The sequence below is a fragment of the Hyperolius riggenbachi genome, chromosome 2, assembly GCF_040937935.1.
Source record: "Hyperolius riggenbachi isolate aHypRig1 chromosome 2, aHypRig1.pri, whole genome shotgun sequence".
Lineage (NCBI taxonomy): Eukaryota > Metazoa > Chordata > Amphibia > Anura > Hyperoliidae > Hyperolius > Hyperolius riggenbachi.
In genome coordinates this window covers 251,260,153-251,274,657 of record NC_090647.1, presented here as the reverse complement: position 1 = coordinate 251,274,657, position 14,505 = coordinate 251,260,153, and positions in this window count along the sequence as shown.

Sequence of the window (14,505 nt, the reverse complement as noted above, 5' to 3'; positions counted from 1 at the left end):
TTAGCCAGGATCTGGAATGATCTCGCATACCCCAAAATGACAAATGTTTGCATGCAACCTGATTCTGACCAAGGTGTAGTCAGTGATTATGATCCACCGTTTGACAATTATGCCATAGAAGCTCTGATTAACTTGTTTGAGGATGACAGGGAATATTTTCTTGATCATTACTCAAACAAAGGTAAACAGACCGTGCAGGCTTGTATAGATTCCCTCCAGTCCCTGATCACTCAGGGAATATGCAAGTATGGGAAAGCTTCCCTTCTGCTAAATGCATGGCAGAGAATTATCTCTGCAGGTTCCACAGCTCCTGCCTTACCTGTTATAAGTCCTGTCCAGGTTGATTTTACTTCTGAACAAGTTAACATGTACTATAGTTATTTGAAGAGAGACAAACAAGGGTTTTATGAATCTTACTTTGAGAAGGGGGAATTGTATGTGTCTGCCTGTGTTCGTGCAACTGAGTCATTGATGCTGCATAAGCTCTGTAAGCGTGAATTTGCTTCTATGTTGATTACTGCCTGGCGTGAAATCCTTTCTTCCTGTTTCCACTCTCCTCCTTCTGCTCATTCTCCATGTATCTCTTCTTGTGTCCAGAACTCAGAACCTGCAATAGTTAAAAAACCGGTAAAATCAGCAACATTACAAACCGCTATCAGATCCACACCTTGGTCCTGGCAGTATCCAGTTATATCAAGAGAACCTGCTGTTCCAGTTTCCAGAGTGGTCACCAAAACCAGACGCAAATACTTTCCTACAGCTTCCATTACTCCAGTCATCTCACCTTCCGTGCAGCCTCCAGTCATCTCACCTCCCGTGCAGCCTCCAGTCATCTCACCTCCTGTGCAGCCTCCAGTCATCTCGCCTCCTGTGCAGCCTCCAGTCATCTCGCCTCCTGTGCAGCCTCCAGTCATCTCTCCTCCTGTGCAGCCTCCAGTCATCTCGCCTCCTGTGCAGCCTCCATCCAACTCCTGTTTGGTGCAGCCTCCAGTTAATGTTCCTGTGACACTTGTTATACAGACTCTTGCCTTCCTCTCACAACTCTTGCAGACTTTGTATGCTCCAGAATCCAGTCCCGCCGTTGGTTTGTCTACAAAGCCTTGCCTCCAGCCTGCAGAGACTTTGCCTCCGTCTCCAGAGCATTGTGCTCAGTCTGCAAAAACTCATTTCCAACCTACAGAGACTTCAAAACAACTTGCAGAATCCTGCTCACAGTCTGCAGAGCTTGCAGAATCCTGCTCACAGTCTGCAGAACTTTGCATCCAGTCTGCAGATCCCTGTTCCCAGTCTGCAGAATATTGCTTCCAGCCTGCAGAGACTCTGTCTTCATCTGCAGAGCCTTGCCTCCAGTCTGCAGAGACTTCAAATCAACCTGCAGAATCCTGCTCGCAGTCTGCAGAGCTTTGCATCCAGTCTGCAGAACCTTGTTCCCAGTCTGCAGAATATTGCCTCCAGCCTGCAGGGACTTTGCCTCAGTCTGCAGAAACTCACTTCCAGCCTGCAGAGACTCTGATCCAATTTGCAAAAGTTTGCATCCAGTCTGCAGAAACCTGCACCCAGCCTGCAGAATGTAGTCCTAAGTCTGCAGAATCACGCTCTCTGCTGGTAGAGACTTTGCCTCAAGATACAGAAACCTGCATACAGCCTACAGAACCTAGTATCTTGCCCACACCGTTTCAGTTCCAGCTCGCACAGGCCCAGTCCGCACAGTCTCAGTGCCAGCTCACACAAACTGTATCAGGGTCTCAGCCAAAGGTCCAGTCAAGTGCTCAGCCAACGGTTCAGCCATGCGCTCAGCCAACGGCCCAGCCAAATGCTAAGCCAAAGGTCCAGATCCATGAAGTTATACAGTCTGTTGCCCTGCCTGAAACTACTGAGCCTGTTGCCCTGTCTGAAGCTTCCCGACCTGTTAACCTGTCTGAAGTTTTCCTGCCTTCTGTTTCACCTGATGTTATGCCATCTGCTGCCCAGCCTCCACAGATTTCTGCTGCTGCCCAGCCTTCACAGACTTCTGCTGCTGCCCAGCCTCCACAGACTTTTGCTGCTGCCCAGCCTCCACAGACTTCTGCTGCTGCCCAGCCTCCACAGACTTCTGCTGCTGCCCAGCCTCCACAGACTTCTGCTGCTGCCCAGCCTCCACAGACTTCTGCTGCTGCCCAGCCTCCACAGACTTCTGCTGCTGCCCAGCCTCCACAGACTTCTGCTGCTGCCCAGCCTCCACAGACTTCTGCTGCTGCCCAGCCTCCACAGACTTCTGCTGCTGCCCAGCCTCCACAGACTTCTGCTGCTGCCCAGCCTCCACAGACTTCTGCTGCTGCCCAGCCTCCACAGACTTCTGCTGCTGCCCAGCCTCCACAGACTTCTGCTGCTGCCCAGCCTCCACAGACTTCTGCTGCTGCCCAGCCTCCACAGACTTCTGCTGCTGCCCAGCCTCCACAGACTTCTGCTGCTGCCCAGCCTCCACAGACTTCTGCTGCTGCCCAGCCTCCACAGACTTCTGCTGCTGCCCAGCCTCCACAGACTTCTGCTGCTGCCCAGCCTCCACAGACTTCTGCTGCTGCCCAGCCTCCACAGATTTCTGCTGCTGCCCAGCCTCCACAGACTTCTGCTGCTGCCCAGCCTCCACAGATTTCTGCTGCTGCCCAGCCTCCACAGATTTCTGCTGCTGCCCAGCCTCCACAGATTTCTGCTGCTGCCCAGCCTCCACAGATTTCTGCTGCTGCCCAGCCTCCACAGATTTCTGCTGCTGCCCAGCCTCCACAGATTTCTGCTGCTGCCCAGCCTCCACAGATTTCTGCTCCTGCTCAGCCTGATGCTCCTGTCCTGCCTGATATCTGCCAGTCTCCTGCCAAGCCTGTTGGTACCTGCCAGTTTTCCGTCCGGCCTCCTGCGCAGCCTGATATCTGCCAGTCTCCTGCCAAGCCTGATGGTACCTGCCAGTTTTCCGTCCGGCCTCCTGCTCAGCCTGGTGATCCTGTCCAGCTTCCTGCTCAGCCGGGTGATCCTGTCCAGTTTCTTGCTCAGTCTGATGATCCTCTCCAGTCTCCTGTCAAGCCTGGTGATGCATGCCAGTCTCCTGCCAAGCCTGTTGGTGCCTGCCAGTCTCCTGTTCAGCCTGATCTTGCCCAGTTTCCTGCCAAGCCTGATGATCCTGTCCAGTCTCCTGTCCAGCCTGATACCTGCCAGTCCGCCACTTTTCCTGAAACCTGCCAACCTGATACCTCATTTGATGGTTTCCGGTCTATGTTCCAATTTCCTGGGATTCTGCTCACGGTCCAAAAGATGCTGGTCTGGCTTTGGGTGGCATTGTTGCCCACCCAGGTTGGCATTTTGCTGTCTACTTCATTATTTATTACTTTCTGGGTCCTGCCTGACATTGTACAGGTTCTCGCCCGACTTGCCTTCCTGCTCGAAGATTTACCATTTTTATCACAGCAGCCTCAGACCAAGGTTTCTAAATGTATGTATTTTCCCTCCCTGCCCACCCTGCCTTGGCATCTGCGACCCACCTGGCCAAGGTATTTGTTGCCTGCTTTTCTATGGGACCCTGGTGGGGATTTTCTAAAGACATTGTGGAGCGTCCTGAGGCCGCTCCTTCAGGGGGGGGGGTAATGTTAGGAATAATGCATTGCCTTCTCCTGCCTGCTGGTGGCAGCTTTTACTTGGAGAACTTTGGACTTTCACTGTGCCACCAGCAGAGGGCTTTGTGGACATTTAGCAGCCTTGAAGTTCCACCTTCCACCAGCAGGTGGCCGTGTGCTGCCTGTACTAAGGAACTGCAGTTCTGTGTCTGCCCTGCAGAGGCCTCTATGGGACTTTGGTTAATTACCACCAGCTGCATCCTGCTTCTATTTAAGACTGCCTCTTCCTCCAAGCGATTGCCAGAACGTCTATGTCTGTAGGTCTGAGTTCCTGGTCACTCCTGTATCTGAGTCCTGTAACCTATTCTTTGTAACCTGTTCCTTGATCTGATTTCCTGTTGCTGAACCTTGCTAGTCCTGACTTTGCCTCTGCTCATTCCTTTGTACCTCGATATATCTGAATTACCGCTGCTGACCCTGATATGTGTTTTGACCTGTCTTTGCCTGCTCCTTTTGATACCGCGTTATTGTATATAATTGCTTGTACATATATATCTCGTGCACACCGTTTGTAAATAGATAGTTAGATAGTTAGGTGTTATATATATTTTGTCACTGCTTCCCGGGTTATTTGTGTATATATTGTGTGCTGTGTATATGTGGTATGATATTTGCATTCACGCTTGCATGTATGCTTGCATAATTGCATTTGCAATAAAACATTATTTTTGCACCTTAATTCCTGGTTCCAGTGTCTGTATACTGCAAACTGTGGTCAAACCCTGTTTCTCCATTCAGGCTCCTGACAGATACATACACTATACTGTACATAGACATATGACTATAGTAGGGATTAGATTGGGCGTCCCTCTAAGGGACAGTTAAGTGACAAGACAATATACTCAGTACAGCACTGCAGAAGATGTCTGCACTATGTAAATACTAAGTTATAATAATAATAATAATATATAGCAGTGACATCGACTGTAGCACTTTACAGAGTACATGGTCACATAACTGACTGTCCTCAGAGGAGCTCACTATCTAATTTTACCATAATCCTAGTCCATTGTCTTACCATATTACTATTATTATATAGCACTGACATCTTCTGCAGCACTTTACAGAGTACATAGTCCTGTCACTGACTGTCCTCAGAGGAGCTCACACTCTAATCCTACCATAGTCATAGTCTAATGTCCTACCATATTATTATTATTTATTTTTATAGCACTGACATCTTCTGCAGCACATTACAGAGTACATAGTCATGTCATGGACTATCCTCAGAGAAGCTGACAATCGAATCCTACCATAGTCATAGTCTAATGTCCCACCGTATTATTATTATGCACTTATATAGCACCGACATCTTCTGCAGCACTATACAGAGTACATAATCATGTCTCTGACTGTCCTCAGAGGAGCTCACAATCTAATTCCTACCATGGTCATAGTGGAATCTCCTACCATATCCTACCAAATTATTTTAGCTGCACTGTACAGTGTGAATAGAGATGTCATTGACTGTCCTTCCTCAGAGAAGCTTAGAGTCCAATGACGATCATCGTCACAGTGTGATGTTTTCACTCTAGGCTTGTTATGCGAAAAAGCATACGTGTGTCATCTGCATTTGATCTTTGGTGGACATGAAATAGTTTTATGTGGGAAATTATGTCTTGTCTTGTTCTGTGGGGGATGTGTTATGTGCATTTGATGTACGGGGACATATCTGCATTTGATCTGGGGGAACATGTTATATGCATTTGATCTATGGGGACATATCTGCATTTGATCTATGGGGACATATCTGCATTTGATCTATGGGGACAAGTTATATGCATTTGATCTTTGCGGACATATCTGCATTTGATCTTTGCGGACATATCTGCATTTGATCTATGGGGACATGTTATGTGCATTTGATTTGTGGGGCATGTGTTATGTGCATTTGATCTGTTAGGGATGTGTTATGTGCATTTGATCTGTTAGGGATGTGTTATGTGCATTTGATCTGTTAGGGATGTGTTATGTGCATTTGATCTGTTAGTGATGTGTTATGTGCATTTGATCTGTTAGTGATGTGTTATGTGCATTTGATCTGTTAGGGATGTGTTATGTGCATTTGATCTGTTAGGGATGTGTTATGTGCATTTGATCTGTGGGGGATGTGTTATGTGCATTTGATCTGTGGGGGATGTGTTATGTGCATTTGATCTGTTGGGGATGTGTTATGTGCATTTGATCTGTGGGGGATGTGTTATGTGCATTTGATCTATGCTGACATATCTGCATTTGATCCGTGGGGAACATGTTATCTGCATTTAATTTATAGGGGACATATGCTATTATTATATATCTGAACATGTTCAGAATTGCCCATGTTATCTGCTGTTGTGTGACGTTAGTGCTGCACCATGGGGGGTTGCCACGACGGTGGGGGGGGGGGGGGGCGACACAGGTTTTCTCGCCTGGAGTGACAAAATGGCTAGAGGCACCCCTGCCCACCGATGTCGGATAACCAAGACTCTACTGTAATAATAATAGATCTGTCTTTTAGCCCCAGTCCTCCAAGGACTATGAACAAGCAGTGGCTGACTTTAATTCTTTACTTCATCACAGTGTGTGATCAATATGTGACATTAGCAGTGGAGCGCTTACAATTTATTTATCTGGACAAAAATCTGGGCTTAAAGCTTTCCCTTTTCTATTTAGCTGAATTTGCTGTCAGCTGAATAAGATAGATCAATGTGTATTTCCTCTGCTATCTGCACTATGCTTGGCTCAGAGAGAAATCCCTGCGTTTAATATAATTCCCTGGCAGCATTAAGTTATTAAAGAAGGATGATATTAGTTGAGCCGAATCCCAGTGACCAAATAGAATAAAACATGACTGCGCTAACTGGTGCTTTTCCACATGACAATTACCTTTGGCAGGAACGTTTATTGCATAGTTTTAAGCGTATTTTGGAAATGTTTGAGACAAAATGTATTACAGCGCTACAAGTGCCAAATCTGTAAGGAAATCTGTTTTTGTAACACAGTCTTTATACATTCTATTCCCATGTAATCACATTTGTAATTAGGCTGGGAGATCGCAGCGTGGCCATGTTCAAATGAAAATAACTGCATGCCGTAAAAACTTGCAGTGAGGGAATGCATGGCATTTTTATGCATTTGCTTTATTTTAATTGGACCTAAACATTAGAAAATTGTGATATTAATTAGGTGGCAAATTCCAACATAGCCCGCAGGTTCAGGTTTATAGGACGTACTCTTTAGGTTTACTGAGAAATTCAGTCATTTTATGAGCACTTTTCGCTTTACTGGATATTATCTAATTTATCTAGACTTGAAGGATGTAGCAAATATTGATTACATGTGTATTTATGTGTAATATGCTTAGTGTGGTTTGCCTTCTTAAAACAGAAGGTATTTGCGATAATTTAGCTTTAAGTGAACATCTCTGGTTGCTTTTTAGTAGGAGGGCTTTTCAGTCTCTTTTAGTCCTCTATACTTTCCTTGTGATTTTGGGTTGCCCCGAGCTCCTTGGTTACTCTTATGTGGACATTTTAGAAAGGGGCTTTTATTGTTGTACCTCATTTTCTATTCCGGACACTAAGAGGGCTCAGATTAAAGTCAAGGGGATTCCAGGAACACTAATGGGGCCCATATGCAATTAACATTTTTAATCTTCTCTTTAAACTAACTTTTCAGCATTTTACAATGGTAAAAGAACCAAAAAGTTGGTGAAAAAGTGCTATCAAATTTATTTTGAGTGTTTTCTTGCTTGCTGGTGGGTGGCTTAAAGGGCATTTTATAACAAGTTGCAAAAATATCACCTAAAAGAAAACCCTGGAGAAAAAGTGAATTGCATATGGGCCAGGATTAGATAACTTCCTAATGGGTCAGATGAGCAGATTTCTCAAAACCAAACCTAGGCAATCTGGTATGGGCTGTGTTCCACTTGTATGTCACTGTGCCTATGCAATAAAAGTCTATTGGCAATATGTTGTGACTGGCCATTGTGTGCAGCTGCCCACATTATGTCCACATAATGATGGAGCTCATTTTCCTGCCTTAGGTTTATTTTTTATTATGTAGGCATAGAAATAGAGTACACATGTGGAAATAATGGTTATATTATTGAGATGAGATAGGGCTGTTTTAGGCTTGGTTCCCATTTGCCTACCTGCCCGTTCAGATCTGAGAGGAGGAGCGGACCAGTTCAGTGTCTGCTCCACCTTCTCCTTGCATTTGTATGTGGGTGGATGTGTTAGGTGGCTATAGTCAATGTATCCGCTAGTCCGTAAACTCAAAGCAGATCAGGACTTTGCATTGGACCCTATTTTTAACAATAAGACCCACTTCCTGCATTGCTCGGCACCACAGAAAACCTATCAAACCGGTACATTTTCTGTTCAGGGGGGAGCCGAGCCTTATACAAACCACTGAAAAACTAGAACTGAAAGACATAGATGTGAACTGACCCATAGGAAACATGCACATTTACTTCACCTGGGCTGCACATCAGTTGCTCGTTCAGAAATACCTGACAAATGATTTAGTGTAATCAAGCTTTTTATACTTTCCTTCTTTTTACACTTTTCCACATTTTCGTGTTGCTTCTTTTAAAATGCTCACTATTTATAACATACACACAAAGGGAGTGAGACTGGCACTCACTATGGCTTTTACGCCTCAGAATGAGGACCTCAAATCAATGTGCCAAAACCCAAACGGCCCAGTGTACCAACAGGGTCACAGTGATCAATATGTTGAAAAGGTTGGCACCAGCATGTTGTACTTAAAAGCCCTTTATTGAAATATAGCTCTTAAAAAGCTTTGCTTCTGTGCTATTTTTTTATCGCTACGATGGTAGCTTTTTAAGAGTTTTATGTCAATAAAGAGCTTTTAAATACAACATGGTGGTGCCAACCTTTCCAACATATTGATCACTATTTATAACACACCGTAATGCAAATGTTGTGCACATTCACCTTAACATTCACATTTGTAAATTAATGGAAAAATCTACAACTGTAGAATCTATTTATAAAGGTGAAAAATAATGTAGAAAGTGAACAATAGAATAACCAAGCAGCTTGGGGTGACCCAAAACTACTAGGAAAGTATAGGGTATAGGGGACTAAAAGAGACGAAAACCCCTCCTAGTAAAAGCCAAAGCTCAGTGTACTTTGCCTTCCTAAAACAGAAGGTATTTGCGATAATTCAGCTTGTTTAAAGAGAACCCGAGGCGAGGTTCTAACAACGAAATCCCCATAGAGAGGCTGGGTCTGCTTATATTGCCCAGCCTCGGTTGCTATTTAGATTCCCCCTCTCTTTGTTTAAAGAGACACTGAAGCGAAAAAAAATATATGATATAGTGAATAGGTTGTGTATTATGAATAATTACTAGAAGATTAGCTGCAAAGAAAATATTCTCATTTATTTATTTTCAGGTATTTTTTTGTTTTTCTAACATTGCATCATTCTCTAATATGTGCAGATTACACAACACTCAGCATTCAAAATGATTCTTTCAGAGCAGTCTGTGAACTAATGACCTCTCCTCTGGCAGAGAAAAAGACATTTGTTTACTTACAGTTGAGATAATAAAAGTCAGATAACAGCCCTCTCCACGACTTTGAAAGTCATAGAGCTTAATGGCTTTTTTGCATAGAGATAACAACTGGAGTTTCTTAACTCTTCCTGTACTGGAAACAATTAGACTGATGTATCTGATCTTATGCTGGGAAAACACGTTTCGTTTTTGCCTTCGTTTTAGCCTTCGATTCGTTCAGTAAACGAATCGAGTGTTGAAAACGTATGTGAAAATAGTCATAATCTCATTATAGTTTCGATTAATAGACCCCAAAAACGAACGACTAGTGATCGAACATGTTTGATATTATCTCTCTTTATCCATCTAATCGAGCCATTGGTAGGCTTGATGGCTGTTCAGTTCGATTATATGTTCGTTTATGTTAGTCCGTCCCTGTAAAAAGGGATTTTCATTTCGTTTCTTTACAGCCTTTGATTATTGGAAAAACGAAACCATCAGAATCGAAAAAAAAACGAAACCGTGGGTGGTGATATTAACCGTACGTTCGATTATTTCAGGAACGAAAAGGACAAAAGGCACAATCGAAACGAAGGCTAAAACGAAGGCAAAAACGAAACGTGTATTCCCAGCATTAATGTTTTATTTCTTAGCTGTACTACACATACAAATCATAATATCATAAAAAAAATTTTTCGCTTCAGTGTGTCTTTAAGTGAGTGAGTGTGATCACACTGCTGAATATGCAAATTATCTCTTTATGCCCCTGAAGCCAGGCTTACATCCAGAACTGCTGGTGTACAGCAAGCCTATAGCTTATAACATTAGGCGCCGTTCACACTGCACGCGTTTCCAGCCGCGTTTTGGAAATGCGTGCAGGAGGCAGACATGCACGACATCAGACAGTGCATAGAGTGCACTGTCTGATGTTCACACTGCATGCGTTCCGGACCTGTGCTGTCCGGGAACGCATGCTGCACGCATTTTTTGTAAAAATGCGTGGCTGTCCCATTCACTTTTCAGTGATGGGATCAGCCACGCAACGCATACAAACGCGGATGACGTACGTTCGCATGCGTTGCATTCCGCACACATGGCCATCCGCGTTTGTGATGTGAACGGGGCCTTACAGAGCCACATTAACCCCGACATGCGTACAGCCTGTTTCGCATCTCAGTGCATGGCTCTATGGAATAGGGGCTTGGACCAGAACAACAGAAGACCCAAGCAGCTCGGATGATGAGATAATTTGCATATTCATTAGTAATGCATTGTAGGAGACCTCAATCACTCACTTAAAGCTGAATTATCATAGAAAGTGAAAACATTCTTAGCTTTGTAGTTGAGAAAACTGTCGAGAGGATAAGAAAAATAACTTTTAAATACTGCAGCAACATAGGATTACTGAGGTGTATTATGTCTAATTACCAGAACTACCAACAGCCCCCAACCAGCATGGCCTGGTAGGCTGACACAGGATGGGAGGTAGATTAGTGCCTAACATAGGATTACTGAGGTGTATTATGTCTAATTACCAGAACTACCAACAGCCCCCAACCAGCATGGCCTGGTTGGCTGACACAGGATGGGAGGTAGATTAGTGCCTAACATAGGATTACTGAGGTGTATTATGTCTAATTACCAGAACTATCAACAGCCCCCAACCAGCATGGCCTGGTAGGCTGACACAGGATGGGAGGTAGATTAGTGCCTAACAAATCATGAGGGAAGATTAGGAAATATAGGAGATCTAAAAACTGAAGCAAACAATCAGCCCATGTTTAATACATATAGACTCAACACTGTAAAACTGATAGATACAGTATAAACATCTGATAAACTTTACTGGTTTTGTGTTGAAATTAGTGTTTTTTGAGATAAAGGTTAGTAACATTCTTTGGTGAGTAATTCCAGCTTTTCAATGTAAGTTATTTTGCATTTCCATTTCTAGGCCAGTCTCCTCTCTAAATCAAATCTTTGTTATCTTCTTATATCATTAAAATACTTATTCATAACCCCATCTTTATGCTTTTAATATGAATTGGCAACCTCAAATACCAAATAACAATCCTATAAAAAGTATACTGGCTCTGACCCAAAAAGCTTTAAGAAAGTCCCATAAGAGTATACATTTTTATTATGGAGCTTAAATGTATTCTGTTAGTGTGCTGCCAATTGCTATTTATTATACAAAAAAAAAGCTGGCAGAAAAATACAATGACCTTTGTGTTATACTGTGCTGTGCATTCCATAATGTCTGTACATAGCCATAACCAACTCAAACATATAAATTCCACATGCAGAGAAAAATGTTTACATACCACTTCAAGTACTCACTGGCTTCAAACAAGGTGCACAATGCATTGGTCTATGAATACACTGGTACACTGACATAAATGTAAGGCCACAAGATATATTTCTAATGGCTTATTGTGAAATAGCCATAAAATAAAGTAATCAGTTGGCACTTACCTTGACAGTACCATCCACAGTCATTTCTGCAGAGCAGTACACCAACCAATGCTCCCATGTTTATTTTCAATACAGTGAACAACTCTGGCATTTTAACATACTTGGTATTTTAATGTGTTCTTTATGAATAATTAAAAAATGACATTTGAACCCGGAGGTTCCGCATCCCCTTTACCATGTCCATGGCAAATTGTCACTTCATTTACTTACCTAGGTGTGACCGTCTCAGTCAACCCTCAACTATACTACCAAAATAATGTTGCACCTCTCTTAACCTTCGCTCAAACGAAATTGTCTGCCTGGACTAAACTCCCGCTATCAATGACAGGACGAGTTAACCTGATAAAGATGGTTCTCTTTCCTAAAGTGTTATTCATTATACAAAACTCTCCAACCTATATCCACATGACTTTCTTTAAAATACTTAGGTCTCTACTCCTCTCACTGGTGTGGGGTAAATCCAGAGCTAGATTTAAATGTAACATTCTACAATGCCCCACTTCTTCTGGGGGTCTGGCCCTCCCTGCTCCACAACTATACTATATTGCCTCTCAACTGAAACAAATATCCCATTGGTTCGTGACCAATTCCTTGCAATCTTCCGAATTATTAGGATTCTCAACATGCTCTGCCTCTAATAACTTACCCTTTGCACTTTTAAAAGGTAACCTTAATGTAAACTCTCCCAATAATACTATCCTTCTCCAAGCCTCCAAAGTCTGGCGAGCTGTGAATAAAATAATACCTTCCACCTGTAAAGAATTCCATGCTCCTCTTTGGCAAAACCCTCAGTTACCTGAACTGCACTATCTTGATAATACTACCCTTTGGATTAATAAAGGTATTCTGTACTTAGGGCAAATTATCCACAATGCTAAACTTCTGCCCTTCCAAACTCTCCAAGAACAATTTGACCTCCCTCCGATTTTTAGTTACATGTACCTGCAACTCCAACAGCTGTTAAAGCGCAATTTCCTCAGGACCTACCCCACTCGGGTGTATCTCAAATTATGGAGACCCTCAAAGATGGTCCAATGAAACATCATATAGGTATAGTATACTCACTCCTGTTGGAACATCATTCAGCCCCCACAATACAAAACTTTTTGTCCAAGTGGACTCAATTAGGAGTCCAACTGGATTAAGAGCAATGGGAGGACTGTGTTTTAACCCCGAAGCTAGCATCCCCCTGCGTTAATGAACGACTCACTCAAATATACACACTACACCAAAGTTACCTGACTCCCTCCCAGCTCTCTAAAATCTCCTCCTCAGCCTCGGCTCTATGCCCTAAATGCTCTGTTCACAACCCTTCCTTCCTTCATCTCATGTGGCTATGTCCACCTGTTGCTGCCTTCTGGAAACAGGTCACAGACTTCCTACATGATGTGATGGGCTCCCCAGTGGACCCAGATATCAAAATATGCATTTTAAACCTTCTAAATGAAGATACTCCTAAATTTGATAAGGTCTTACTTATGGAGTCCCTCTTTGTTGCTAAACAATGTATTACTTTTAGGTGGCTATCTCCAATTTCTCCTACCCTTGATGCCTGGAAGGCTAGAGTTCGCAAGCACTTACCTTTCAAAAAGCTAGTTTATTCTCATAGAAAATGCCCAAATAAATTCGAACCAAGTTTGGGACAGATGGTTAAATTATTAATTTAGCTTACTGAATGCTCATTATTAACCTTTGTTTGCTGTTCTAAATACCAACTGATCCAATACCCCACATTTCTGTAATGTTCCCCAAACTACTCCAGTTTACTGTATTGACCTTCTTCTATATACATGTAAATGTTTACTGCTATCTTGTAAGACTGCTCCTGAACATCTTCTTACATATGTAATTTTCTATGCTGTACCAATTTTTTTCAATAAACACTTTTGGTTGATGAAAAGGAAATTACATTTAAAGTAAAACTACATGCTATTGCGGTGTTTGTTGGATGATGGCACCACAACAGGCTAGGAAAGTTCCACCGCACATTACAGACGTGGTGCGACCATTTAAAAAAACATTTACAGCATATGGGATTTCTGGTCCACTTCCGGGAACCGCAGGGTAATGCACAGGAGCCTTTCCATTACTTATGTGATGCCCCGAGCACTTCCGTCGCATTGCGGGTACTGTGGTGTGTCTCGTAGACATTAATGGTCACTGCAATGAGCTGCAGCGGGATAGAGTACTGTGACGCAACATGACGCTGTTAGTATGAAAGGGGCTGTAAGCAATCCCACCCACAATATATAGCATTAACTTGAGTCATTTCTATTTTGTTAAAACAAAAACATACAGTAACTCTTTCTTTGATAAACCCTTAAAGCCACCATACACTATTAAAATATGTTTAATAGATTATACATTATGATTAGTAAAAACTAACAAAAATCTGTTAAAATCAAGGGCATTCCCAATCAATTTTCTATTGAAACATTGATTGGGAGTGCCCATTTCTTATGCGCTCAATACTGGTGGGCAGGAGCATTACACAGCCAACAGCTACATAGATTTGCACTGCATCAAGTATCACAAAGCTGGTTGCTGAAGCAGGGCAATCAATAGTAGGAGGCCAATATTGTGGGAACCAATTAACGTAACTATAATTGTTTATTGAGTCAGGGCCAGAGTCTTTAAAGCTATTGTATCAGCAGAATTTGGTTATTGCAGCAGCATTTTGCACCTTCTGTCAGGCCTGCTCATTGCCATATTCCCTCTGATTTTACTCACTGCTGGGAAAACCTAGCCTAACCAGGTATACCCACAAGCATCTGTCCATTGCTTAAGGTGTCCATACACTAATCGATTTTGTTACGTTTTGGCACCGCTTTCCGGCAGATTTGATTTGAAAAATGTGTTCAAATTGACTATAAACTTAATTCCCATCCT